We start from the raw sequence: 25,673 nt of genomic DNA, 5'->3' as shown, positions 1-25,673 counted from the left end.
ATGCATTCTGTTCTAGAATTGGCTGATTGAGGTGACTCAGGTGCTGCCCTGTTACCAGTGTCTTGTGGTTTCAAACTTTGTTTCTCTTCTTGCATTGACATCCCTGCAAATTCTTCCAATAAGCAGTTTAAGACCGGTTTTTTCTTACGTTGAGTGGCCTTATTCTGGTTTTGGGTTGAGTTGTTGAATGTTCTTTCTCCTTCAGAGTAGATTCGCGTTCCCACTTGGCTAGCTTTAACCCATTCGCCAATGTCATCCTCTTTTACCATCTCACTCACTGTGTCCTTCAGCAGATCATGGCAGTTTTTCACCTCGTGCCCCAATTTTGCGCAATAGGTACAGAACTTTCCAAGTCTCTCATAGCGCAGTGCCACTTCTACCTCCTTTTTATTAGGTCCTGCCACTATTAACTGATCTCTCACTTGCCTGGCAGCATCGATATTGATTTTGGCTTTCACAATCCTAGTTTCTCTGCCTCGCATCTGAAATTTACCTACCTCCAACACTGTGCCCAGATTCTCTCCCAATTTACGTCCAACTTCGAGGGTTTTAAACGATTCTGGCAAACCCCAAAATTGAACCCAAACTGGAAAATTGGAAATAATCTCTTCATCATAGTTCTGATCTTCCTTCCATCTCTTGACATGGAGCACATAATCTTTGAATAGCCATGGAGAACCACGTTCAACACGCAAGACATCCACTTCTTTATTAAAAAAGAATTGGAAGGAATTATCCCCTTTGTCACTCACGCTAAATCCTTCCGGGTTTCCCCATATAGCCTTTAAAGCATTCCCCATGGTTCCAATTGAGAAGGTTTTGGAGGCAAAGAGTCTGCCATAGAGACTATTGGAGCAAGCGTTAATACCTTTTGATATGTCTGCCTCTTCCAGTAGAATCACATTCCTACCTCCTTTCAGGTTGTCTTCCTTGATCCGATCTTCATTCCTCGTTGTCTCAGCCATGCAGATTACGTAGACTTGTATTGAGATTTAATTGATCTTGACAATGTAGCCTTGATGGCACTAGGAACTCCGTTAAGAAACCCTAACAGAGCACTAATGAAACATGTTTACTTGTTCATATAAGTCTTGTTTTTTTCATGTACAAATTAATAAATATGTCTAAAAAAAAAGAAAAAATAAAGTATGTATAATATATTTGATTAAATTACAAATTAATTATGGTACACATATATACATAAATTCAACCGAATATATAAGAAAAATTGAAACTTGAAAAATATGAAAAAATAAGAAAAAAAGAAATAAGAAATTGTGGAAAATGAGAAAAAATATATTAAGAAGAAAAGAGCACGCAAAAGACTTTTTCATAAAATACAATATTTATACGACCGTTTGTAATAAAAATATTGTACATGAAATTGTTTATGTACAAATATACCACTGAGCATTAATAATTTACCAAGGAGCATATATATGGTCATGATATTATATAATTATCTAACAATAATACATTTTTTTTTCACATTTTTATTCATCACACAAAATGTATGATACAAAACTACAAAAAAAAAAAGTACTTAATAAAATAATCACATCCTTATGTATGGTAATATGAATTACAAAACAGGTGGCAACAAAAAAAAGTACAAGATAATTATCGATCTATCCTTTTTCCATTTGTCAATAAAGATACAATATAGTATGCTATTATTATTATCTGTCATGGCTTCTTGTTCTCAACATACTGAGGGCCAGCTTTTGTATGGATCCTTGAGTGTAGTTGCGTTACCAGGCCTTGAAAAAACTATCTACATACAGGTACATAAATAAAAACAAGTTTGATTTACTTGATACACCTCTAATTAACCATAAGCAATATATTCAAATTTTGATTAATGTTTACTCGTTGATCCATACTAGTTAACTCTATTGTAACTTAAGAAATATTTACCAGTAGTCTAAATTTAATTTGCATTGCAATTACTTTCTTAAGTAAATATTTTCCCTCGTGCAGTCTTATAGAGCTAAGTAAGGAGACTTAACATAGCACAATTTCAAGTTAAAAGTTTTAAAATTTGGTCACAAATTTATATCTTTGAGTATTAAAATTAAACTATAATATAATGTCTAAAAAAATGTTTCGTTATAATATATATGATGTAGATTTTTTTGTAACTTAGTTTTGTACCTGGTAATTTCCAAGTGCTCGTGACTTGAAACCTGCACTACAAATATCAAAATAGTATTCCCATGTCTTGATGAACTTTTGGTCGAACCCAAGAGCCAAAATTTCATTGAAAATACACAAATTTCAAATAGATTTTTTTGCATAAGTGGTAACAAGAAGAAAAAGGAATCATTTCAATAGTTAATACATTAAGTATGTTTTGATAAAACTAATAGATATACCTTTGATTTTTAAAGAAGTTCTTTTTTCACTATGCTCTACACTGCATTTAGGAATGTTCATTTCATTAAAAACAAAAGAATGAAGGAATGCTCATGATCATTGAAGTTAGAAATAACACGAAAATTGTACCATAATCTTGATGCAGCAGCCATGGCTGATGTTAGAAGTGTCAATTTAGCCCAAACCTTAGGGCTGGCCCTCAACCCTCCAAAAAAATTTTAGCCCACAGCCCTAAAAATTATAAAATGATATTTTGTAAGCCCAACCTTAATTCAGCCCTGCCAACAAAAAAGCAAAACAGGGCTGGCCCTATAAGCCCTCCAAGCCCTAAATCTAACCTTCTCCTCCCTGAGAGGCTGAGACCCTGACCAGAGAACGCGTTGAAAAGGTGAAATTGTGAAAGGATTTGCGTTGAAACGGTGAACTGTGAAAGGATCTGTGTTCTACACTTCTACCTACGAAATCCGTGGCTACTTCTCCTCGCTCACGCGGAATCAGAGATTCAGAGGTGGGTTTCTTTGTTTTCTATCCCTCTCTGAGTTTCTTCTTTGTTTGTTTGCAATTGCATCACCCATTTTAATTCTGTTGACTGTTGTTAATTGATTTTAAAATAGTTGAACTATGAATTATAGACTGTGAACTATGAACTTGTTTTTAATTTTTTCCCAAAAGGAGATTATGGAATTGAGAATCAAAGTTGAGTTTTAGTTACCATTTTTCAATAATCTGCTATTTGATTCCTACATAAGCAATTATTCTGATTTTAAACTTGTTTAATGTGATTTTGGTATTGTTGCTTAGCATGATTAACTGTTGGATTGTTTAGCTTCTGTCTATTCCATATTTTCTTTCTATGATGTTTTTGATTCATTATCTTCATATTTGGATGAGTTTCATGAGAATGGGTAATGGCATAATAAATCAAACGAAATTTTTAAATTGTTGATAACTAATTACTTGGATTGTTGATAACTAATTAGAAATTTTTAAATTGTAGAACTGGTATTGTTTTGAAAAATAAGTATTTGCAAATTGCAACTTCAACCGAGCATATATTGATTTCTGTGCACTTTGTTATGCAGAGTAGCCTCTCTGCTTCATTACATAAATTCCACAAACTGAACTATTTTGTCTCTTGTTAGTTGTTACTACTTCACAGTGAAGTTCCTTGATTGTTGATAGTATATTTTTGTCATTACTAATTGACTTTGTTAACAACTTGCATTGATGTCTTTCATGTTTAATTTTCTCGTTATCTTTTATCTTTCATTACCACCACAAACTTCCTTGTTTTTAGTTTTCTAAGTAAATCAGTTGCATAAGTGATAAGTGACATGTATGTATTATTCCTAATTCTAATAGTGATGATAAATCATACTCATGAGAGTGTGATATTGAATTGCCGTTCATTTAGGGGAAGACAAGAAAACTATTGATTGTGGGCTTGTGGCGGCTTCTGCAGACCCTTTCAAAGTTCAAAGCACATGCAGGAAGTTTGAGATATTCAAGTAATTTTTCCATACTTAGCTTCTAAAATGATGCTATTGAATGTAACTGCTGCATCTACAAATCTCTGTGCTTGGTTATCCTCCACAAACTTAACTCTCTCTGTCACACTCAAGGTTTTGACATCTTTGTCTCTAATATTTTAGTTTGCTAACTTGCATTCTATAGTTATACTTAGTCTTCTCTCTTTAATTTGTTTCATATCATTGACTCCATCAAGTAAACTTACTTTGGCTTATATAAGAAGAGAGTTTAGATTTTTTTGGTGCTTTAATTCTTTAAGAATTGAAATAATAAATTTATAGGTCCAAGAAAAATTACAATGCTAAACACGATTTATCAATTTCATACTATTAAAAGCTTTCAATCCGGCAGATAAAGTTCACTGATATAATTTTTTTGGGATTTGTAAAAGGCACTCAGTTTGATTTAGTGGTAACATGATCTTGCTAGGTTGGAGAATTTTGCTTCAGGGCTTGAACTAATAAGCCAAAAGGTCTGAGGTTTTAATATTTGGAAAACACTGGTTTCTTGTTGACTATTCAATGCACTTTCTTGGTTTTAAATTACAGTAACGTAACATTGTTTTGTCTTTTGGCCTCCCTTTCCATATGTGACTTTCTTTAAGATTCTTATTGTCTATTTTCCACCACTTGTTCCATATGTGACTTTCTTTAAGATTCTATCTTCATTTATTTAATTAAAGGCTTCTTGGTCTAAATTTAAGAAATAACTTTATCTTTTTAACAAAAAAATAAAAGGGCAGCTGATCACAAAGTTATATTGTTAAAGGATTCCGAAATTTTCTATTATGACATCTTTTGATTTTAAATTATAAGAAATTTGTGATTTGATGCTTATGTAGTGTAGACTGATTTTGCAGTCTATAATTTTGTTGGTGTGAAATTGAGATTATGCTTTTGATACTTGTGTCTGCTGGTGGGATGATACTTTTTTCGGCCTATGTTTCAGCTTCTCTTGCTTTTCCATTCCTAAATCCTAATACATGCTTTGCTTGTTTGATTGATTGTTACTGTTTTCTCTTCAATTACTTCTTATTGAAACTTCAGAGATGAATAATTAATATGAATTAATGAATGTTGTTGTTGTTGCTATAGAATTTTAATATACATTATTTGGATATGATTAGGAAATTTATAAACATGGATGATGAGATTGTTTCTGAGACTCCTGTTCAAGCTTCTGGTAGTATTGATTCTGGTAAAAAATCTAATGTTTGGAGATTTTTTAAGAAGATTGGAAAAGACATAGATGGTATTGAAAAGGCTGAATGCAATTTTTGTCATCGTGAATACAAAATTGGAAAAAATCCAAAAACTAAGAATGGTTACGGGACTTCTCATCTAAGTCGTCACATAGTTTCTTGTAAATCTATACCTCTCAATATTAGATTTGATGATGATATAGAGAGTCTGCCAACCAAAATTGATCAGCATGTTCATAGAAAAAAACTCGCTCAAGCTATAGCAAAACATGATCTTGCGTTCAGCTTTGTTGAGTATGAGGGTATTAGAGATTGGATTAATTACATTAGTCCAACGATTATAATGCCTTCTAGAAACACTTTAGTTTCAGATCTTCAAATGATTTATTCAACAGAGAAAGAGAAATTGAGGCAGAAGATGTCTAGGATACCTAATAGAATTTGTTTGACATCTGATGTGTGGACAGCATCTACCACTGAAGGATATATTTGTCTGACAGCTCATTTTGTTGATGAGAATTGGCGACTAGTGAGTAAGATTTTGAATTTTTGTCGAATGATTCCTCCCCATACTGGAACTGATATGGAAGCAGTCTTATTTAACTCTTTGAAGCAATGGGGTATTGATAAGAAAGTATTCTCTATTACTTTAGATAATGCTTCTGCAAATGACAACATGCAAAACATCTTAAAAACTCATCTACGTAAGCAGAATAGTTTGCTTTGCGATGGAGAATATTTTCATGTGCGTTGCTCCGCTCACATTTTAAATTTGATTGTGCAAGAAGGGTTAAAGGTGGCTGCTAGAGCTTTATTTAAAATCAGAGAGAGTGTGAAGTATGTGAAAGCTTCTGATGGGAGAATGATGAAATTTAAAGATTGTGTGCAGCAAGCAGAAATTGAAGAAGGTGTTGGTCTAAAATCAGACGTTCCAACTCGATGGAATTCTACATATATGATGTTGGAAAGTGCAATTAAATTTGAAAAAGCGTTTGACATCCTTAGTGTTGTAGATGGAGCTTATAAAGATTTTCCGACAAATGAAGAATGGAGCTTAGCAAAAAAAATGTGTGAATTTTTAGAGCCATTTTATGAAACTACAAACCTCATTTCAGGTTCATCATATCCAACATCAAATTTGTATTTTATGCAAGTTTGGAAAATTGAATGTCTTTTGGAAAATAATGAAAATTGTGATGATGTTGTTATTATGAACATGGCTTTCAGAATGAAGATGAAGTTTGATAAATATTGGAAGGATTATAGCACTGTCTTAGCTTTTGGGGCAATTCTTGATCCTCGATTAAAGTTAAAGTTCTTGAGGTTTTGTTACAAAAAACTAGATCCTTCAACCTTTGAATTGAAGGCAAATGAAGTATTGGAGAAATTTAAAAGGTTGTATGGAGAGTACATAAATACTTTTGGTGGTTCAACAATTTCTCAAAGTAGTAATCAATCTCCTATGTCACCTGAAGAAGGAAGGCTTACAAAGAAGAGCAAAATAGTGATGAAGGTATTTAATTTTAATATAGTATTATTTTTCTCCTATTATGTTTATTCGTTACTTAAATAATCTTTATACTATATCTTTTAGGAGTTCAGAGAATTTGACTGTGAAACCCAAACTTCCAAGGATAAAGATGAATTAGAGATTTATCTAAAAGAAGGTTTGATTCACACCAATGAAGATGATTTGAAGTATGATGTGCTGAATTTTTGGAAGATTAATGAGGATAGGTTTCCCACTCTGTCAGTTATGGCCAGAGATGTTTTAAGTATTCCCATCACTACGGTAGCATCTGAGTCTGCATTCAGTATTGGTGGACGTGTTTTAACAAAATATCGAAGTTCCACTCTTCATGAGCATGTCCAAATGCTTATTTGCACAAGGAGTTGGTTACGTGGATTTGTTCCAAATCATGATGGTAAATATTTATACTATTTTTTTCAAATAATATTTTAAATTGAATTTCTAACTGTTTCTTAATTGGTTGATTTTAGATGATGAAATTGGTGAAATTCATGAAGAAGAAGAAGTGTCAACAGCAACGATGCATCCCCCTCAACATTCATGATTTTAGATGATGAATTTTTGTATAAACTTTATTTTAATTTTTTAGAGACATTCTTGATGGTAAATTCTAGAGAGTAAGAAAAAGGGTGATGAGATAGTAAATGTCATGTTTGATTTCTTGATATATATAGTTAAAAGTTGGATTTAATATGATCAATGTACATTATTAACATTTATTTTTCAAGCATAAAAATAAAGGGATAAAACAAATTAATGACTTTTAATAAGTTTTATGTGTGTTGTTGAAATAGAGAATGTATAAAAAAAAAAAAGAGAATTAGGTAACCCATGGGTTGGCCCTAGGGCTTTTGGCCCATGAGGATTTTTGGCCCTGAGGGCTTTTTAAAAATTTGACCCTATTAGTTAAAGGGCTTTTTATTCTTCTGGCCCTATAAAGTAGGGCCAAAGCCCTATAGGGCCAAACATATTGACACCACTAGCTGATGTTATCCTACTTAGAGAAGGAAGGCATACTCCTTGAAAAATATATTCCTCCAAGAAATCAGAACTGCGTCTATACTCATCGTAACGCTGGTTCGAAATTGATATGAACTATGTAATAAAGATAACCATCTTCAAATGTTATCACCAATTTAAATACCAATTTTTTTTTTTTACAAAACTAGTAACTCCTTTTTTGGGGATAATAACAAATGTTTTCGTCCTTGCATATTTTTATAAAAACTGCCAAAAAATTATACCTCGAGAATTAGAAGCCCATCATCTGCTAATAGTGATTCGCAACAACTGAAGAACTCTTCCATGTATTTATGACCGACAGCTTCTATCATTCCACTAAAATACCAATCTATATGTTATGCAATATGCAGAAAAATATTGCTATTCTATGTATTTATGCAGAGTCAAATAGAAAATTTGCTCACACAGATATAATCCTATCATATTTAAATGTCTTCAGTAGTTGGCAATAGACACACAGAAGAATTTTGATATGATTCTAAAGTCATGAATTCAAAACATTATGCATGGATCACACCTATGAAACGATCACAACAGTATAATGAAAGAACTGAAGATGGAGACTTAATGTCCTTTTTTCATGTGTTTCATTTGGCTTGTATATTAAGTTCACCATGTTTCTGCATTAGATTTTAAGAAAATGATGAAATTAATTATCTTATCATATATGGTAGACCTGAAGTCCAGCATCCCGAACTCTTTTTTCTGCAAATTTTAGTTGCTCCTTAGACAAAGTGATGCCAGTGCACTTGCAATTGGTTTTCTTGACGACTTCAATCACTAAATTTCCCCATCCACATCCAATATCAAGAATTTCATGTGTTTGGTCTATTCTAGCCTTCATTTGTTTAAAGAAAACTAATGTTAAGACCTTTGCAATCTATCAACTAAAATACATTGATAAAATAACATTCTAAACCATTCACTTTTTCAATGAGAAGAGACATTTTTCTCAATTGTGCATCTTTTGAATCTTCCTTTTCATTCTATACCAAATATTCATATAGACAAAGAAATGTAAATGCAAGTATCATTTGCAAGAAATTGGAGTTAAGTATCAAAAGAATGTCGCCTTGCCTTAAACATTGCACATGTATATGTCATTGTTTCATCCAAAAATAGCGCAAAGAGTTCATTGCTATGGAAACAAACCAATTCAGAATTGTAAACAAATTATATTCAAGATTAATAGCACAAATACTTGCGATATCTAATATAACATAATCAAACAAATAAAGAAAAATAATTAATTAATGAACTAGCTTTGTAGTATACAAACTACAAGCTAGCATTAAGTTTTTTCTATTCTAGTTAAAGAAAGTATAAGAAAAATCCAAAATGTAGGGAAGATAGAAGTATAGTTATTCATGCTTGTAGCAAAACTCCTACTAATGCTTATATTTTTTGTGAAAACCGAAATTTCAATTATGAATTATCTATTTAGGTAAAAAATATCTCATTTGACGTATCTGTGATTTTTGAGTCTGAATGCACACACCTTCCAATAAAACTGGGGACTGTGAATTCTCATAGCACACTTCACAGAGCACTTTTTATTGATTCCTTGAAAGGAAAACATTGTTCTCCCCTCCTCCAATAAACTATAAACTCCTCAAAACATGATGTATAAGTGACTCAAGAACTAGAATTACAATGCTATAATCATATAGATAGAATGATTGTTTCAAGAAATTATTATTCTAATAATATTATGAGTGTAAATTAGGCTCAAATTTATGATATGCAATAAATGTCTACACACTAATAAAAGTAAACTTACATTAAACTACTAGTGGTGATATAGGAACTTAAGAATTTCGTCACAAAAAAGCGTGCACTAAGCTCCTTCCAATAAGGTACCATGTGTTTGGGGTTGTTCGGAGGGAACAACATCTTCCAAGAACGTTATATGCAGCAATCATGCCAGCCTAAAAATGTTCTTCTTATAGTTTAGTTTTTTCATTCCTTTTTAATTTGTCATTTGGACTAAAAACTGATTCATAGTAAATTTGAGCCTCTTTAATTTTATAATAAGTTTCCTTTAACTACCTTTAATCCATCTTCATGAAATCCACAACCTGAAAAGCATAAATATTTGCTTAAGTCACAAGTATATTTAATGTCGGTCAAGATGTCTCAACATAGTAAAGGTTTTGTACTTGAAAAAGAAGATGTCATTAGATATACAAAAGTAATTAATCTATCTAGAGCTTTATTTAATATTTAATAATTTAACTAGTGTTTAACTCTTAATCAAATAGCCAAAACTAGGTAGGTCCAAAAAGTACTTTGGTAGGCACCGCAAAACCAAATTCCTCTTTTTCCTTGAAATTTTTCAAGCTCTTGTGAAGCTTTGAATGCAATAACTGATGGAATTGGATGTCCAGTTGACCACTTAAGAAGAGTATTTTTTTTGGTATATAATTTGGATTTAGAGTTATAAGAAAAGGTAATCTTGTTTCACTAAGATTCTGCAAATCAAAATATAAGATCAATTAACAAGTTTTATTTGTAGTTCACTTGAGTCTAAGTTGCCTTCTAGAGGTTTCAGTTATGGACAAATGCGTTATATGAATTGTTACTAACTTGAAGAATGTTGAGCCAGTATGTGATACAAACTTTGTTGTTGTTACATCCAAGAAAATTCCATCCACTCCATGCAGATGGGTTTCGAGGCAATAAATTTGTGTCATGGTGAAGAAAAATATCACTGTCAGCAAAGATCAAACAATTATTGTAAGTGTGGACTTATTTGAACATAAATATTTTCACTCTAACATGTTTTAAAGTTCCATTCTCTTCATAAACATGGAGACCATAAGCATAAAAGGTTTAACAGTGATAAAACTTCATCTGCAACATTGTCATAAGAGAAAAATACCATGATAATCATCATTATCATATCATTTGATGAAACTTATTACTTTCAAATGTAACTAGTAACTATTACAAGCTACATTATCATGTTTTGTGGGTGGATAATAGCGAAGAAAAGAGTTAGAAATGTTAAGATAATCCTTACTTGTATGCATATTGAAAAGCACCAAGAATTCTTCGTTCATCATATGTTGCTTCCTCTCCTAATAATCTCAAAGTGTCAAGTGCATGTGTTGCGATTATGTAGCAATCATACATTTCTTTGGAACCATCTTTGCAATGCACAACACATCCTACAGCAAAATTTTTAAGATTGTTGCTTAATCAAAATCATACAATCACACTCAATGGTTGAGAAAGAAATTAAAGAAGAAAATGTGAATGTCTAAAGGTCAATGAGTACAATAAGGGAATAGATACATGAATCACCTTTTTCTGATGCAAAAACCAGTTCCACCTCACAATTAACTATTGCTTGACCACCTCTTCTAACAAGTTCTTCTTTGACCTAGTTATTATAACAAATAAGTAATGTCAAAATCTTGATTGCTAAAAGGTATCGATCTCATATAAGTAGAAAAAAGTTTTGTCGTCACATTTTTTTCCACGCTTTAAAAACGTGCTCAAAAGGGGTCAATGGCCACACTTCTATGAGGGTGGCGATTGATTAGTAATTTGGCCACACTTTTTCTTGCTACGCTTTAAAAACGTAGCCAAAAAGGACTAATAAATGACGCTTTTATAAAGGTGGCAATTGATTATAAATTTAGCCACGCTTTTTCTTGCCACGCTTCAAAAGCGTGGCTAAAAAGGGTCAAATGGCCATGCTTATAAAAAATGCTACCATCAAGCTTAGCATTAAAAATTAATCACTATATGGTACCTTCTTAACATAAGTGTGCGAGCGCCCTTTAACAGTTAGCCATTGTGGTCATCCAAAGAGCTACAAGGAGAAAAAGAGGACCAGGTGAATCAAGAAGCAGTCCTTTGTTTTATTTAAATATTTAAATTAGATTATTCATCACTGTATAAATTTGAGATAGATTTTATCTCCTTACTACCTAAAGATGATGGTGATTTCTAAAAAATGAGAAAACAGAAAAGGCAAAAAAGCTCATAACTCCTTCAGAAGAGCAGGGCCATATAGAACCACATATTGGAACCTACGTTCATTAATTTCATGTTATAGCATATTAAAAAGCATACAATAATTATATCACTAACGAAAGTAATGTTTATAGAAATCAAAACAATCTAACAAGATGCAAATGAACTACTCACAATATATGCTTTCACAAATAATTTAGAGTAATCCCTTGACTTTATGAATTGGTCCAAGGTCTCATTGCGGTCCATATCCGAATTGTTGTTGCCAAGCATATCAAGAAAGCTGCATTTTTAATTGGAAAATGAGATAACAAATCTATTCTTAATATATAAAAGTAGGTACATAGGTTTACCCACATTACTTCTAAGTTATTTCTCTTCTTCTACTTACGCCATGTCAGCATTATCGCTTAGTTGGCAAAATTTTAGAATCCACCACTCAAATCTTGCCAAATCAACTTTTATTTTCAAATAAAAAAAAAACACAAAAAACAAAACCAACAACTTAATTTTTTCCAAAAAGCTCTAAAAACCAAAGAGCTTATTACCTTTCTCATGCTTCTCTAAACCCTCTTCCTCTTGGCACCTCTTCCGTACCAAAATCCTATTTCCTCCATCCACTTCCGGTCCCATGAGCCATTATTTTTTCCTCAAAACAAATTGTCCATCGCGATGTCCATCCCCGACGGAGCCGCATTGCATAAATTGCAGAAACCAGGGCAAACTCCATTCCTCCTGTTGCGGTTTCCCTGTCGGAGCTCGATTCTGGGTCTCAGACCAACGTCACCATTCGGCGCCGCCAACGTAGGAGATTCGTCCAAGGTGTCTTCCTAAAGATTTTCAACTTTGCCGTTTACTCTTCTCATTCTGTTGTTCAATATCATTTTCAATAGCCCTGATGATGCAGTTTGGTTTGTTTAACATAATTTTTATTGCACCTTCCTTATTTTATTGTAAATTGATTCATAAGGTGATTTTGATGCCTATTTTGAAAATGTAGAAACACAATTATTTGAAACACTTAGATCTATCCAATTTATCTATTATTATTCAATTGAAACATCAAGTACTTATTAAATGCAATAAACATACATTAAAAGTTTCATAATAATAATAATTATAAAAAATTTCAGTTACAAATATTCAAATTCTACAACTTATACATATTAAAACTCTTACTACTCTTCATTTCTTCATCTCTCGTACTAATTGTCAAAAATTCTTAAATTTAATGTAACATTTTTATATGTTTTTCATTCTCATTCATTTATTCTTTTAATTATTTACAAACAAAAAAACCGCAAAAAAGACAAAGAGTAGCCATTAATGCAAATCGAAAAATGAAAAAAAGAAGAAGGAAAATACATTTTTGTATAACTCTAATATAAATAACTTATGTCTTTTTTAAAAATAAATAAATTCAAAATCTATTTATAATATGTTCTCTAAAATATTTTTAATATAACATTTATTAAAATATACTATATAGTATAAATAATCTACTTCTCCGCGCATTGCGCGGGTCTCATTCTAGTTCAATTTATCAGGATATAATCATCCATGAACTAGCAAATTAGCATTACTCTTGTCAATTGTCAATATTTTGCAGTTGAGTTCAAAATAATTAATTAAATTTTTCATGAAAGTACAAAGAAAGTTAAAGTAGACAATGCTTTTTCATCAAGTAAATCGACTCCGATCCTCCAAGTTGACAAGCTAAATGAGTTGACCCATACTTTACTTTTTAATTTTCTTAATATCTGTTCAAATAAAAGAGTTGCTTAAGAAGAAAGTACCAAACAATTTTATTTAAACATTCATACATTTTCATACTAAAGTTTAAAAGTCTAGTATCTAGTATTCTAATGTTTATATTTATATATTTCTTTTAAGAAAAAAAGACGGGCCAAAACGAGTTAACTTATTCCCACTAGGTGAACTCTCTAGCCTACTTGCCTTGTAACATCATCTTTGAACCTAATAATTTCTCTTAGCATTTGCCAAAAGTGAGGGTTGATCACATTTTTCTTTTGTGCAAACAAGCCAAACAAACCGTTTCTGCTGCTCCATTCACAGTCGTGACCATTATCAAGGCTAATGGCGAATGACGTATCAGATAATTCCATATCAACTCCAAGACTCTCAAAGAATTCCATCATGTTAGGATAAGTTACCTATTTAATGAAATGATATAATTTTTAATAGTACTTTCAAATTAGAAAAATCATTAATAACCCAAATTTTAAGAAGCAAGAACCTTTTTCAACCACTGTTAGAGATGGTTATAGGCCTCCAATGCAACAATTTTATAACAAAATTAGGGCATATATAATTTCTCACATAAAAAGATTATATATATATATATATATATATATATTTAACAGTTCATTATATTTTCGAAGAATTAATAAACTTTATTACATCTGATCTTTCTAATATTCAAAAGGTCTAAAGAAAATAAATAATAAACAATTCATGAACTCATATTCATATCAACTTAATTTATTAATTTTATATTATAATAAACTAAAATTTTTATGTCAATGAATTTTAAGTCTAACAAATAAGGTTCAAAACAATTTTTTTATAAAGTTTGATATACATTCTGTTATTAATGAATTTAAAAATGTAAATGAACATAATATACTATTTTGTCTATCTCTTCTATAAAGAAATGACAGATATATATTTAACTCTTATAGTTGTATTTGTATTTGTCATTTTTTATATATATTATGTATATTTTTTGGCTCTTTGTAACTTTTTAGATCTGTATCTAACTATATTATTCGAGTCAAGTCAGTCTCCAAATAAAAACAAGAAATGCTTAAATAAAAAAATGTAAAGAATTATGTCTGTTTCGCTCGATTTAAGTTCAACGTTCGAATTATCTGTTTTCAACGATTCATCACGCTCATCATGCTTTTTTTGTGTTTTTTCTCCTTCAAAATATTGACTTTAAAATAGGTAATACTAAGACCCAGAACTTTTGAAAAGTTTTATTATGATCAAGTCTCAAGTTCATATAGTTATTTATATTTTTAATTTCAGAAATTATTTTATTAAAGACAATTAAAGCAAATTTTGATTAATTGAATTTGAAATAAATTAAGATTTTTATCCAATTTTATAATTATTAGATTATTTTCTATATTTAAATTATAAAGTTGGTAGTTATGAAATAATAAAAATTTTATATGATCTGGACTAAATAATTAATATTTTAAAATATTAATACTGCTGTTTTGGAAAATAAAAAAATTAAGTATATTATTTCTAATTTTTGGATTTGAACATTTTATTAAAAATAATTTGTGAAATTGATGAACAAATAGTATTTTTATACATTATTATTGTTGGATTAAAATTTATTTCTAATTACTATATTATCTTTATTTTTATTTGAAATTACAAAGCTGACCTTAAACCTAATTTTACCTAAACCATAATTTCTCCAATTCCTAACCCTAAACTCCTCTGCCTCAGCCGAAATCCCCTTTCCCCCCAAAACAGCAGCAAACACACAACAAAACCCTGAAGAAACGAGAACCAGAGAGGGATCAGAGAAGAGGAGAGGGGAAGAGGAAGGACGGCGCCGGCAGGCATCACTGCCGCCGCGCCATCGTGTTGCCGTTGTAGGAGAGGAAGCCGCGAACCATAGTCACGGGACGGAGGAAAGAGCGCGCGCGCAGGGGAGGAAGGAGCCGCTTAGCTTGCTGCCGCCGCGTTGCTCGGGACCGTCGCATCCTCGCCGACAGCTTCGTCGGATTTCGCTGTCGAATCCTCCTTGCCGCCGCCGTTCGAATCGCGAACAGGAGAGGGAGAAGATGCGAGCCATGGTCGGAGGGGAGAAGGCGCCGTGTCTGGTAGCTGCTGTCGCATCGCCGCCGTCGTCCTCACTACGCCGCCGTCATCTTCACTACACCGCTGTCATCCTTGTCACAGAGTCAGTCGCCGTCACTTATGGCAGAGCCAGAGAAAGAGAGTTCGGGAGCAGAGCAGATGAGAGAGATCTGAGGCTGAGCTGGGAGTCCAACCACTGCACCCAGCCGCTGTTCGCGTCGCCTCCGTCGGAACCGCCGCCGTCACTACCAGCTTTTATCTCCGTAGTGGTTGATTATGGATGAGAGGGGGCGAAGCTGCCTCTGCCGCCTCTGCCGGTAAGGGTTTTAGTTGTGATTTCTGTCTTTTTGGATTTCGAGAAGGTTTTGATGCTGCGTGGTTATTATAGTTGATCCACCGGAGCTTCTGGCCGCTACCGCAGCTGCTGCTGGGTCAGTTTGGGATTTGCGGGTCGTCCGTTCTGCTGTCATCGTAAGTATATTTTATTTCGAACTCTCGGTTTTAGTATTCCGTTATCGGTTATTGAGAATTTTCTGATGTTAATATCTCAGGGTCGAGTTTCGAAAATTGTATGATTAAAATGAAAGCTACTGCATGTCGTCTCGCTTCGTTTCTCGTGGTGAGACTAATTGGTTTCGTTCCTTGTTACCGCGATGCTCTATTAACAATTATGTTCTAATTTCATTTAATATCCATTTTGCTTTAATCCCAATTTACGTCAGATAAGTCGTTGTTTCTGTGACCTTGATTGTCATTGTTGATATTGCCTAGAATCACTGAGGTTGTTGCCGCGTGTTAGAATAGAAAGAGGACTCTTGACGTGTTAACTTTAAAGGGGTTGACTTTGAGGTAGGGGCCTTTTCAGAAAAGCATATGTTATAAATTAGAATTATTATATATGAATATTATGTGGTAAAAATGTATACTTGAGTGATTGTATAAGTCTTATGTAATGTTGGTTATTTTGGATGAATATGAATGCTTGGCCGATTCGATTATTATTTGGTTTTGTGAAACGGACAGTTTTGTAGTGTTTCTTTAAAGTCGCTTCTTTAAAGCTTTGAAATCAAGTTTAATCCATCAAAAATTGAAATATGAAAATGGAATGTATCTTTGGATTCAGTTGGATTTTTGCGCTGATTTGATTTTGAACCCTTTAAAGAGGGTTGTGGATTGGTTTGGATGGGACCCGGAAAGGGTGGCAGAGTCCAAGTTTTAGGGGAGGTGCTGTTGAAATTCCGATAAAATCCGAGACTTTATTGAAATGTTATTTGGAAAATTATGAGTTAAAGACTTTTACTATTTTATTTGGATTATTTAAGAAAGGGATGACTTATGCTTTTGAAATGAATTATTAAAAAGGAAATTGTGATTTAGTCTTGTTTCTTAAAAAAAGTATTGTATCTCTTTTGTGAGCAAGTTATTTAGATGAAACTTATGTTTTAAGGCTGTTTTAAATGTGAAAAAGGGTTTATGTCTTTGAATTTGACTTGAGGGTTTCAATTGGAGGAGTTTTAGTTACTTTGAGAGAACCTGGACGTCTATTGACAAGTTTTATTTTACAATGTTTTGGGAAAAAGTTTTAAGTACTCTTTGAATTTTGAATTTTTGCAAGACTAAAACAATTATTGAGCAGTTTGAAACGCTTTAAAATTAATCATGGGGTTGAAGCTGGTTTTGTTTAAGTGATAAAATTGTGAAAGAATAAGAAAAGAAAAGAATGCGAACTTTTATTGATTATTGATTGATTGAATTGTACTGAAGTGTATTGTAAACTATGAGGGTAAAACTAAATATATATAGAGCATTGTCTTCTGAAAGATAAAAGCAAATAAAGATAAGATAATAAAGACTAAAATTAAAATTGAATTTTTGTATTCTGTTGGGCTGAATTTGTGGGCCACGAGACTTTTTTATTATTGTCATGGGTTAAGGTGGAAGAGTAGTTTAATACGCCCCCGCAAGCTGGTGGATGGAAGATGTCAATAATCCACCGCTTGGATAAATTGTTGAGAAAAGCGCGTCTGACGTGGTGACGCGGAGGAAGATGCGTGCGGCAGAACTTGAGCTGCCGGCGGCAAAAAAATATAAAAGGAGATGCTGCGCTTGAGCGACGATCTTCAAAAAATGCGTGCGGCGGAGCTTGAGCTGTCGACGGCAAAAATATAAAAGGAGATGCTGCACTTGAGCAGCGATATTCAAAAAATGAAAAAATAAAAAAATAAGCGTGTAAAACGCAACAGATTGATCTTTAGAGGGCGCGTATGGCGCAATAAGAGTGGTCTTCAAAGGGCGCGTAGAGCGCGATAAAAAAAAGCGCGTGGAGCGCAATAAGAGTGCAGATGGAACTGCTAGAACAGATGCAGATTGAACTGCTAGAACAGATGCAGATTGAACTGCTGAAACAGAATACTGACGAAACTCCCGGAAGAAGTTGCAGATGAAACGCTAGAAGAAGGCGCAGACGGAATTGCTGGTAAAGAACCGGGATAATCAAAACTGTGGTAGAATTTTCACTTGATGCATGTAACTAAATCTATGATTATTTATTGTGGGAGGAAGTTGAAAAAGAAGCATGGTGATTTCTCACCGAAAAGATAATATCTTATATATCCTCCTCAAGGAGGATACCGTGGCTCTGATACCATGATAAAATTGTGAAAGAATAAGAAAAGAAAAGAATGCGAACTTTTATTGATTATTGATTGATTGAATTGTACTGAAGTGTATTGTAAACTATGAGGGTAAAACTAAATATATATATAGAGCATTGTCTTCTGAAAGATAAAACCAAATAAAGATAAGATAATAAAGACTAAAATTAAAATTGAATTTTTGTATTCTGTTGGGCTGAATTTGTGGGCCACGAGACTTTTTTTATTATTGTCATGGGTTAAGGTGGAAGAGTAGTTTAATAGTATTAAACTACTCTTCCATCTTAACCCATGACAATAATAAAAAAGTCTCGTGGCCCACAAATTCAGCCCAACAGAATACAAAAATTCAATTTTATCATGGTTTGGCTTAGAAAGGAGTAATTGATTACACAACTCGGTTTGGCTTAGATCCTACTTTTTTATTACTCAAATTAGGAAGCCAAGGTTCTAAAGATTTTAAGCGAATTTGAGAAAATGAGTTATGTTATTCTCCCCTAAAGACTTGAGACTCTGCCGAGGAACTTTTGTTATAAAATCCCATTGTTGGATGGATGATTTTGAATATTTCAAAATAGATCTTTAATTTGCCATGGTTTTGGAAGTTTTGGAAAGAGGATGCCGAGGGTGGATTTATTTTTAAAAAGGGGAACCAACTTTGAGTTAAAGTGGCTTATGAGCCTCAGATGATTTGAGGAATGGGATCTTTAAAGCTAAGGCTGAGAAGAATTGATTTTTGATTTCAAAGTGAAGTGAATGGAGAAAAAGTAATTTATGGCTTGAATGATGATTTTTTTATGAATTTGATGATGTTGAATGGTGGAAGTGCTTTTTTGTTATGAGCCGGAATGGCTGTGTATGATAATGAATTATGGCTGATTGCTGAATATATTATGAGCCGGATGGCTGACTATGAATCATGAATTTAAGCCAGATGGCTGAGATGAATGTTGATTTATGGCTGAGAAAAAATGCATATATGCTGAGTTATTGATATTGTGATTGTTGCACTTCCAATTATCTGAGATACAAGTTTCCTTGGGTAGAAGCAGTGGCTAGCCACTACGTGCTCCAGGTTGAGACTCGATACTCTGCTGACCTTATGTCGTAAGTGTGGCCGGACACTGTGAAAGTTCCGGAAGAGCTCGCCCCCGTGACTATACACCAGTGAGGGTGTTGGATGTAAATTATGATTATGATTGTGAAGAACTCGAATTGGGGATGCACGATAGAGGGACAGTCCAATGGTTAGCTACCAGGACTTGTCGGGTTGGCTTTATAACCGACAGATGATATCATCAGCCACTAGGACAGGCATTCATCATATGCATCTGTGACATTGTTTGGGTGTGCATATTGTACTTGATTTGCCTTTGTGATTACTTGTGAGTACCTGCTAATTGTTCTACTTGCAGTAATTGTTTGTTTGTGCTTGAACTTTTCTATTTGTGTTTGCAACCGAGACTCTGTTGGACTGTGGTGACTGGTTGTTGTTTGGGTTGTTTGGGTCTAAAGCCGTGGTTGATCATGAGGTGGGCCGTAGGCCATGTCTGGTTGATGTTTCTGGTTTGGAAAAGTATGAAAAACTAATTTGGTTTAGCATAGATAAACCTTTTGAAAGGCTTCTGAATTTTTAAGAAATGAACAGTTCCTCTTTCAGAAAAGATTTCAGATTTTTCTTTTATAGTCAACCTTTACTTTTGAAAATATGCATAAGGCGGTTATTAATCACTGGAACGGTTTTACCTTCACATATTCTATTATAGCAATTCTCAAAAACCCTCTACTGAGAACCCTTTCGAGGATGATGTTCTCACCCCCCTACAAATTTCTCTTTTCAGGATATGGACGCAGAAGTCACGAGAGTTTATCTAGTTGTTGTCGTGATGTTTTGTATTGCTTTAGTTATTATTTATTATTCCCTTGCCTTTATCTTTATGCATTCTGTAAGAGGGATAGGAATTGTATTAGTTAATGCTTGTAAAATTATTTAATATGTATATATATATGTATGTACTCTTTGTGAGTTTTGTAAGTTGTATGGTATGTATGGATGTACGTTACCTAACAGAAGTATTTTTGAGCGGTATTGCGGTTTAAAGTTTTAAATAGGCTCATATTTTAGTATTAAATAGTATAAGAGTCGTCGTGATATCCGAGCTATCAGAGTGGCGCAGCCGGAAGTGTGACTTTTGATAGTTAGGGTGTTACATTATGGTATCAGAGCAGTCTTTCCTGTAGAGCTTGAGGAATGGACTGACTATGCTTCAGTTGCATACTCTGAGTGTCTGTCATGCAATAGTCTTGTCGAATGACGAAAATTAGATCTTTATGAACATGATGATCTATGGATTAACGCTGTTAGTCTTGCATTGCATACTTCTTGGTATTAAGTTTGGCCGGCTTAATACTAGTGAATTATGTTTATGAGAGCACTAATGGGTTATCATAGATGATATACGAGTTTTGGACAAAGTGAATCGCGGGTTTTGGGAACATTAGAAACTATTTCTCGAGGTTATTCAGTTATGTGTCTTGAATTCTGTTCGAGTCGACTTGTTCTTTCATAGCCTAACTTGAAGTTCTTGTTTGCTAGTCCTTTTGAAAAGTAGTTTGATTTTTCAACTCTATTCCTCTATTCATATGCATTCTTATTTGATCTTAATTGCATATGCTTGTTTGAAACCTTTATTGTATCTATCTTTCTCTGTTTGAATTCTTCTTAATTCACGTATTCTTTGATATAGCTTTGAACTTGTCTTAATGCACTGTGCCTTTTAAACACTTGATTCCGAGTCCATTCTTAGAGAAATTGTTGATTCAATTTTTCTCTTATTTGACAGTGATTACAGCCAATTTTGAAATTTCTATAAAATTGATGTTGATTCGATATATACTTATCTATATCAAACTTGGAAAATTCCTTATACAGTTTAATGATGAGCGGATAATTTATACGCTTTTTGGCATTATTTTTAGTATGTTTTCAGTAGAATCTAGTTACTTTTAGGGATGTTTTCATTAGTTTTTATGTTAAATTCACATTTCTGGACTTTACTATGAGTTTGTGTGTTTTTCTGTGATTTTAGGTATTTTCTGGCTGAAATTGAGGGACTTGAGCAGAAATCAGATTCAGAGGTTGAAGAAGGACTGCTGATGTTGTTGGATTCTGACCTCCCTGCACTCAAAATGGATTTTCTGGAGCTACAGAAATCAAAATGGATTTCCAGCAATATATAATAGTCCATACTTTGCCCAAGTTTAGACGACGCAAACTGGCGTTCAACGCCAGCTCTCTGCCCAATTCTGGAGTTCAGCGCCAGAAAGGGATCAAAAACCAGAGTTGAATGCCAGAAATGGATCAAAACCTGGTGTTCAACTCCACAAATGGCCTCTGCACGTGGAAAGTTAAAGATCAGCCCAAGCACACACCAAGTGGGCCTCGGAAGTGGATTTATGCATCAATTACTTACTTCTGTAAACCCTAGTGACTAGTTTATTATAAATAGGACTTTTTACTATTGTATTAGTCATCTTTGGACGCCTGGTTCTTAGATCAGAGGGGCTGGCCATTCGGCCATGCCTGGACTTTCACTTATGTATTTTCAACGGTAGAGTTTCTACACTCCATAGATTAAGGTGTGGAGCTCTGCTGTTCCTCAAAGATTAATGCAAAGTACTACTGTTTTCTATTCAATTCATCTTGTTTCGCTTCTAAGATATTCATTCGTACTTCAATCTGAATGTGATGAACGTGACAATCATCATCATTCCCTATAAACGCGTGCCTGACAACCACTTCCGTTCTACCTTAGACTGAATGAGTATCTCTTAGATCTCTTAATCGGAATCTTCGTGGTGTAAGCTAGAATGATGGCGGCATTCAAGAGAATCCGGAAGGTCTAAACCTTGTCTGTGGTATTTTGAGTAGGATTCAATGAATGAATGACTGTGACGAGCTCCAAACTCGCGATTGCAGGGCGTTAGTGACAGACGCAAAAGGATAGTAAATCCTATTCCAGCATGATCGAGAACCGACAGATGAATAGCCGTGCCGTGATAGGGTGCGTTGACCATTTTCACTGAGAGGATAAGATGAAGCCATTGACAAGGGTGATGCCTCCAGACGATTAGCCGTGCCGTGACAGGGCATTGGATCATTTTCCCGAGAGATGACCGAAAGTAGCCATTGACAGTGGTGATGTATCACATAAAGCCAGCCATGGAAAGGAGTAAGACTGATTGGATGAAGATAGCAGGAAAGCAGAGGTTCAGAGGAACGAAAGCATCTCCATTCGCTTATCTGAAATTCTCACCAATGAATTACATAAGTATTTCTATCCCTATTTTATTATATTATTTTCGAAAACTCCATAACCATTTGATATCCGCCTGACTGAGATTTACAAGGTGACCATAGCTTGCTTCATACCAACAATCTCCGTGGGATTCGACCCTTACTCACGTAAGGTATTACTTGGACGACCCAGTGCACTTGCTGGTTAGTTATGCGAAGTTGTGAAGATATGTTTAGACCATGGTCCTGTGCATCCGTTTTTGGTGCCATTGCCAGGGAATCAATTTCGAACAACAATTCACAACCTGAGTAGCAATTTCGCATACCAAGTTTTTGGCGCCGTTGCCGGGGATTGTTCGAGTTTGGACAACTGACGGTTCATCTTGTTGCTCAGATTAGGTAACTTTCTTTTCGTTTTCTTTTCAAAAATTTTTCAAAAATATTTCAAAAATTTCTCATCTATTTTCGAAAAAAAAATAAAAATGTTTTCAAAAAAAAATTTTATTCAAAATTTTTAAAGAATGAATTCTAGTATTTCATGAAGCATGTGAAGCCTGGCTGGCTGTAAAGCCATGTCTAAATTCTTTTGGACTGAGGCTTCCAACCATCAGTTGTTATACGACTGTAGGGTATGTCAGGCATGTCATGTCTGAATTACATGCTGAAGCTTGGCTGGCCATTGGCCATGTCTAGTGTTTTGGACCGGAACTTTCATTGAAAGCTTGGCTGGCTAGTGAGCCATGTCTAATTCCTTGACTGATACTTTAGACTAAGAATGCAAGATTCCTGGAATTCATATTAAAAAATTTGGAATCCTTATTTTCCTTTTTCAATTAATTTTCGAAAAATCCAAAAAAAAATTTAGAAAATCATAAAAATCAAAAATATTTTTTGTGTTTCTTGTTTGAGTCTTGAGTCATGTCATAAGTTTGGTGTCAATTGCATGTGCATCTTGCATTTTTCGAAAATTTATGCATTCATAGTGTTCTTCATGATCTTCAAGTTGTTCTTGGTAAGTCTTCTTGTTTGATCTTGATGATTTTTTGTTTTGTGTCTTTTCATGTTTATCATATGCATTCTGGAATTCTTAGTGTCTAAGCATTAAAGAATTCTAAGTTTGGTGTCTTGCATGTTTTCTTTGCATTAAAAATTTTTCAAAAATATGTTCTTGATGTTCATCATGATCTTCATAGTGTTCTTGGTGTTCATCTTGACATTCATAGTGTTCTTGCATGCATCCCTTGTTTTGATTCAAAAATAAAAGAGAAAAACATGAAAATGATGTTTTTAATTTTTCTCTCTCATCATAAAAATTCAAAAATAAAAAAAAATATCTTTCCCTTTTTCTCTCATCAAATTCGAAAATTGGATTGACTTTTTCAAAAATTTTTAAAATCAAGTTGTTTCTTATGAGTCAAATCAAATCTTCAATTTGAAAATCTTATCTTTTTTAAAATCTTTTTCAAAAATCAAATCTTTTTCAAATTTCTTAGTTATTTTCGAAAATTCCAAAAATATTTTTCAAAAATCTTTTTCTTATTTTTATATCAAATTTTCGAAAATAACATCACCAATTAATGTTTTGATTCAAAAATTTCAAGTTTGTTACTTGCTTGTTAAGAAAGATTCAAACTTTAAGTTCTAGAATCATATCTTATGATTTCTTGTGAATCAAGTCATTAATTGAGATTTTAAAAATCAAATCTTTTTCAAAACTAATTTCAATCATATCTTTTCAAAAATATCTCCTTATCTTATCTTTTTTTCAAAATATGATTTCAAAAATATCTTTTCTAACTTCCTATCTTCTTATCTTTTCAAAATTGATTTTCAAAATTTGTTTCAACTAACTAACTAACTTTTTGTTTGCTTCTTATCTTTTTCAAAACTACCTAACTAACTCTCTCTAATTTTCGAAAATATCTTCCCCCTTTTTCAAAAATTTCTTTTTAATCAAGTAATTATTTTTTTTATTTGAATTTTCGAAAAACTACTAACCTTTTTCAAAACTATTTTCGAAAATCACTAACTCTTTTTCAAAAATTATTTTCAAAAATCATTCTCCTTCATCTCCTTCTATTTATTTATTCATCTACTAACATCTCTTCCTCACATCACCAAAAATCCAAACCCTCTCTCTCTCTGAGTTCAGATTTTCTTCTTCTTTTCTTCTACTAACATAAGGACCTCTATACTGTGGTATAAAGGATCCATACTAGTATTATTTTTTCTGTGCCTTCTTCTTTGTCATATGAGTAGGAGCAAGGACAAGAACATTCTTGTTGAAGTAGATCCAGAACCTAAAAGGACTCTGAAGAGAAAATTAAGAGAAGCTAAATTACAACAATCCAGAGATAACCTTTCAGAAATTTTCGAACAGGAAGAGGAGATGGCAGCCGAAAATAATAATAATGCAAGGAGGATGCTTGGTGAATTTACTGCACCTAATTCCAATTTACATGGAAGAAGCATCTCCATTCCTGCCATTGGAGCAAACAACTTTGAGCTGAAACCTCAATTAGTTTCTCTGATGCAGCAGAACTGCAAGTTTCATGGACTTCCATCTGAAGATTCTTTTCAGTTCTTAACTGAATTCTTGCAGATATGTGATACTGTTAAGACTAATGGAGCAGATCCTGAAGTCTACAGGCTCATGCTTTTCCCTTTTGCTGTAAGAGACAGAGTTAGAATATGGTTGGATTCTCAACCTAGAGATAGCCTGAACTCTTGGGATAAGCTGGTCACGGCTTTCTTAGCCAAGTTCTTTCCTCCTCAAAAGCTTAGTAAACTTAGAGTGGACGTTCAGACCTTTAGACAGAAAGAAGGTGAATCCCTCTATGAAGCTTGGGAGAGATACAAAGGACTGACCAAAAAGTGTCCTACTGACATGCTTTCAGAATGGACCATCCTGGATATATTCTATGATGGTTTATCTGAGCTATCAAAGATGTCATTGGATACTTCTGCAGGTGGATCCATTCACCTAAAGAAAACACCTGCAGAAGCTCAAGAACTCATTGACATGGTTGCAAATAACCAGTTCATGTACACTTCTGAAAGAAATCCTGTGAATAATGGGACGCTTATGAAGAAGGGAGTTCTTGAAGTTGATACTCTGAATGCCATATTAGCTCAGAATAAAATATTGACTCAGCAAGTCAATATGATCTCTCAGAGTCTGAATGGAATGCAAGCTGCATCCAACAGTACTCAAGAGGCTTCTTATGAAGAAGA

At 33.5% G+C, this 25,673-nt stretch overlaps 1 non-coding gene and 1 pseudogene across 1 annotated transcript; both read right to left on the bottom strand.

Moving 5' to 3' along the window:
* Positions 1 to 1,702: 1,702 nt before the first annotated feature.
* LOC112778761 (uncharacterized) lies at positions 1,703 to 15,483 on the bottom strand (annotated as a pseudogene).
* A 9,741-nt stretch (positions 15,484 to 25,224) lies between these two features.
* Positions 25,225 to 25,332, bottom strand: LOC112780159 (small nucleolar RNA R71). The gene has a single exon (XR_003191014.1). It is a non-coding gene; the product is annotated as a small nucleolar RNA R71 (small nucleolar RNA).
* Between the last annotated feature and the right edge of the window lie 341 nt (positions 25,333 to 25,673).

Source organism: Arachis hypogaea, chromosome 19, assembly GCF_003086295.3.
Source record: "Arachis hypogaea cultivar Tifrunner chromosome 19, arahy.Tifrunner.gnm2.J5K5, whole genome shotgun sequence".
NCBI lineage: Eukaryota > Viridiplantae > Streptophyta > Magnoliopsida > Fabales > Fabaceae > Arachis > Arachis hypogaea.
This window is presented reverse-complemented; position numbering and strand designations above follow the sequence as displayed.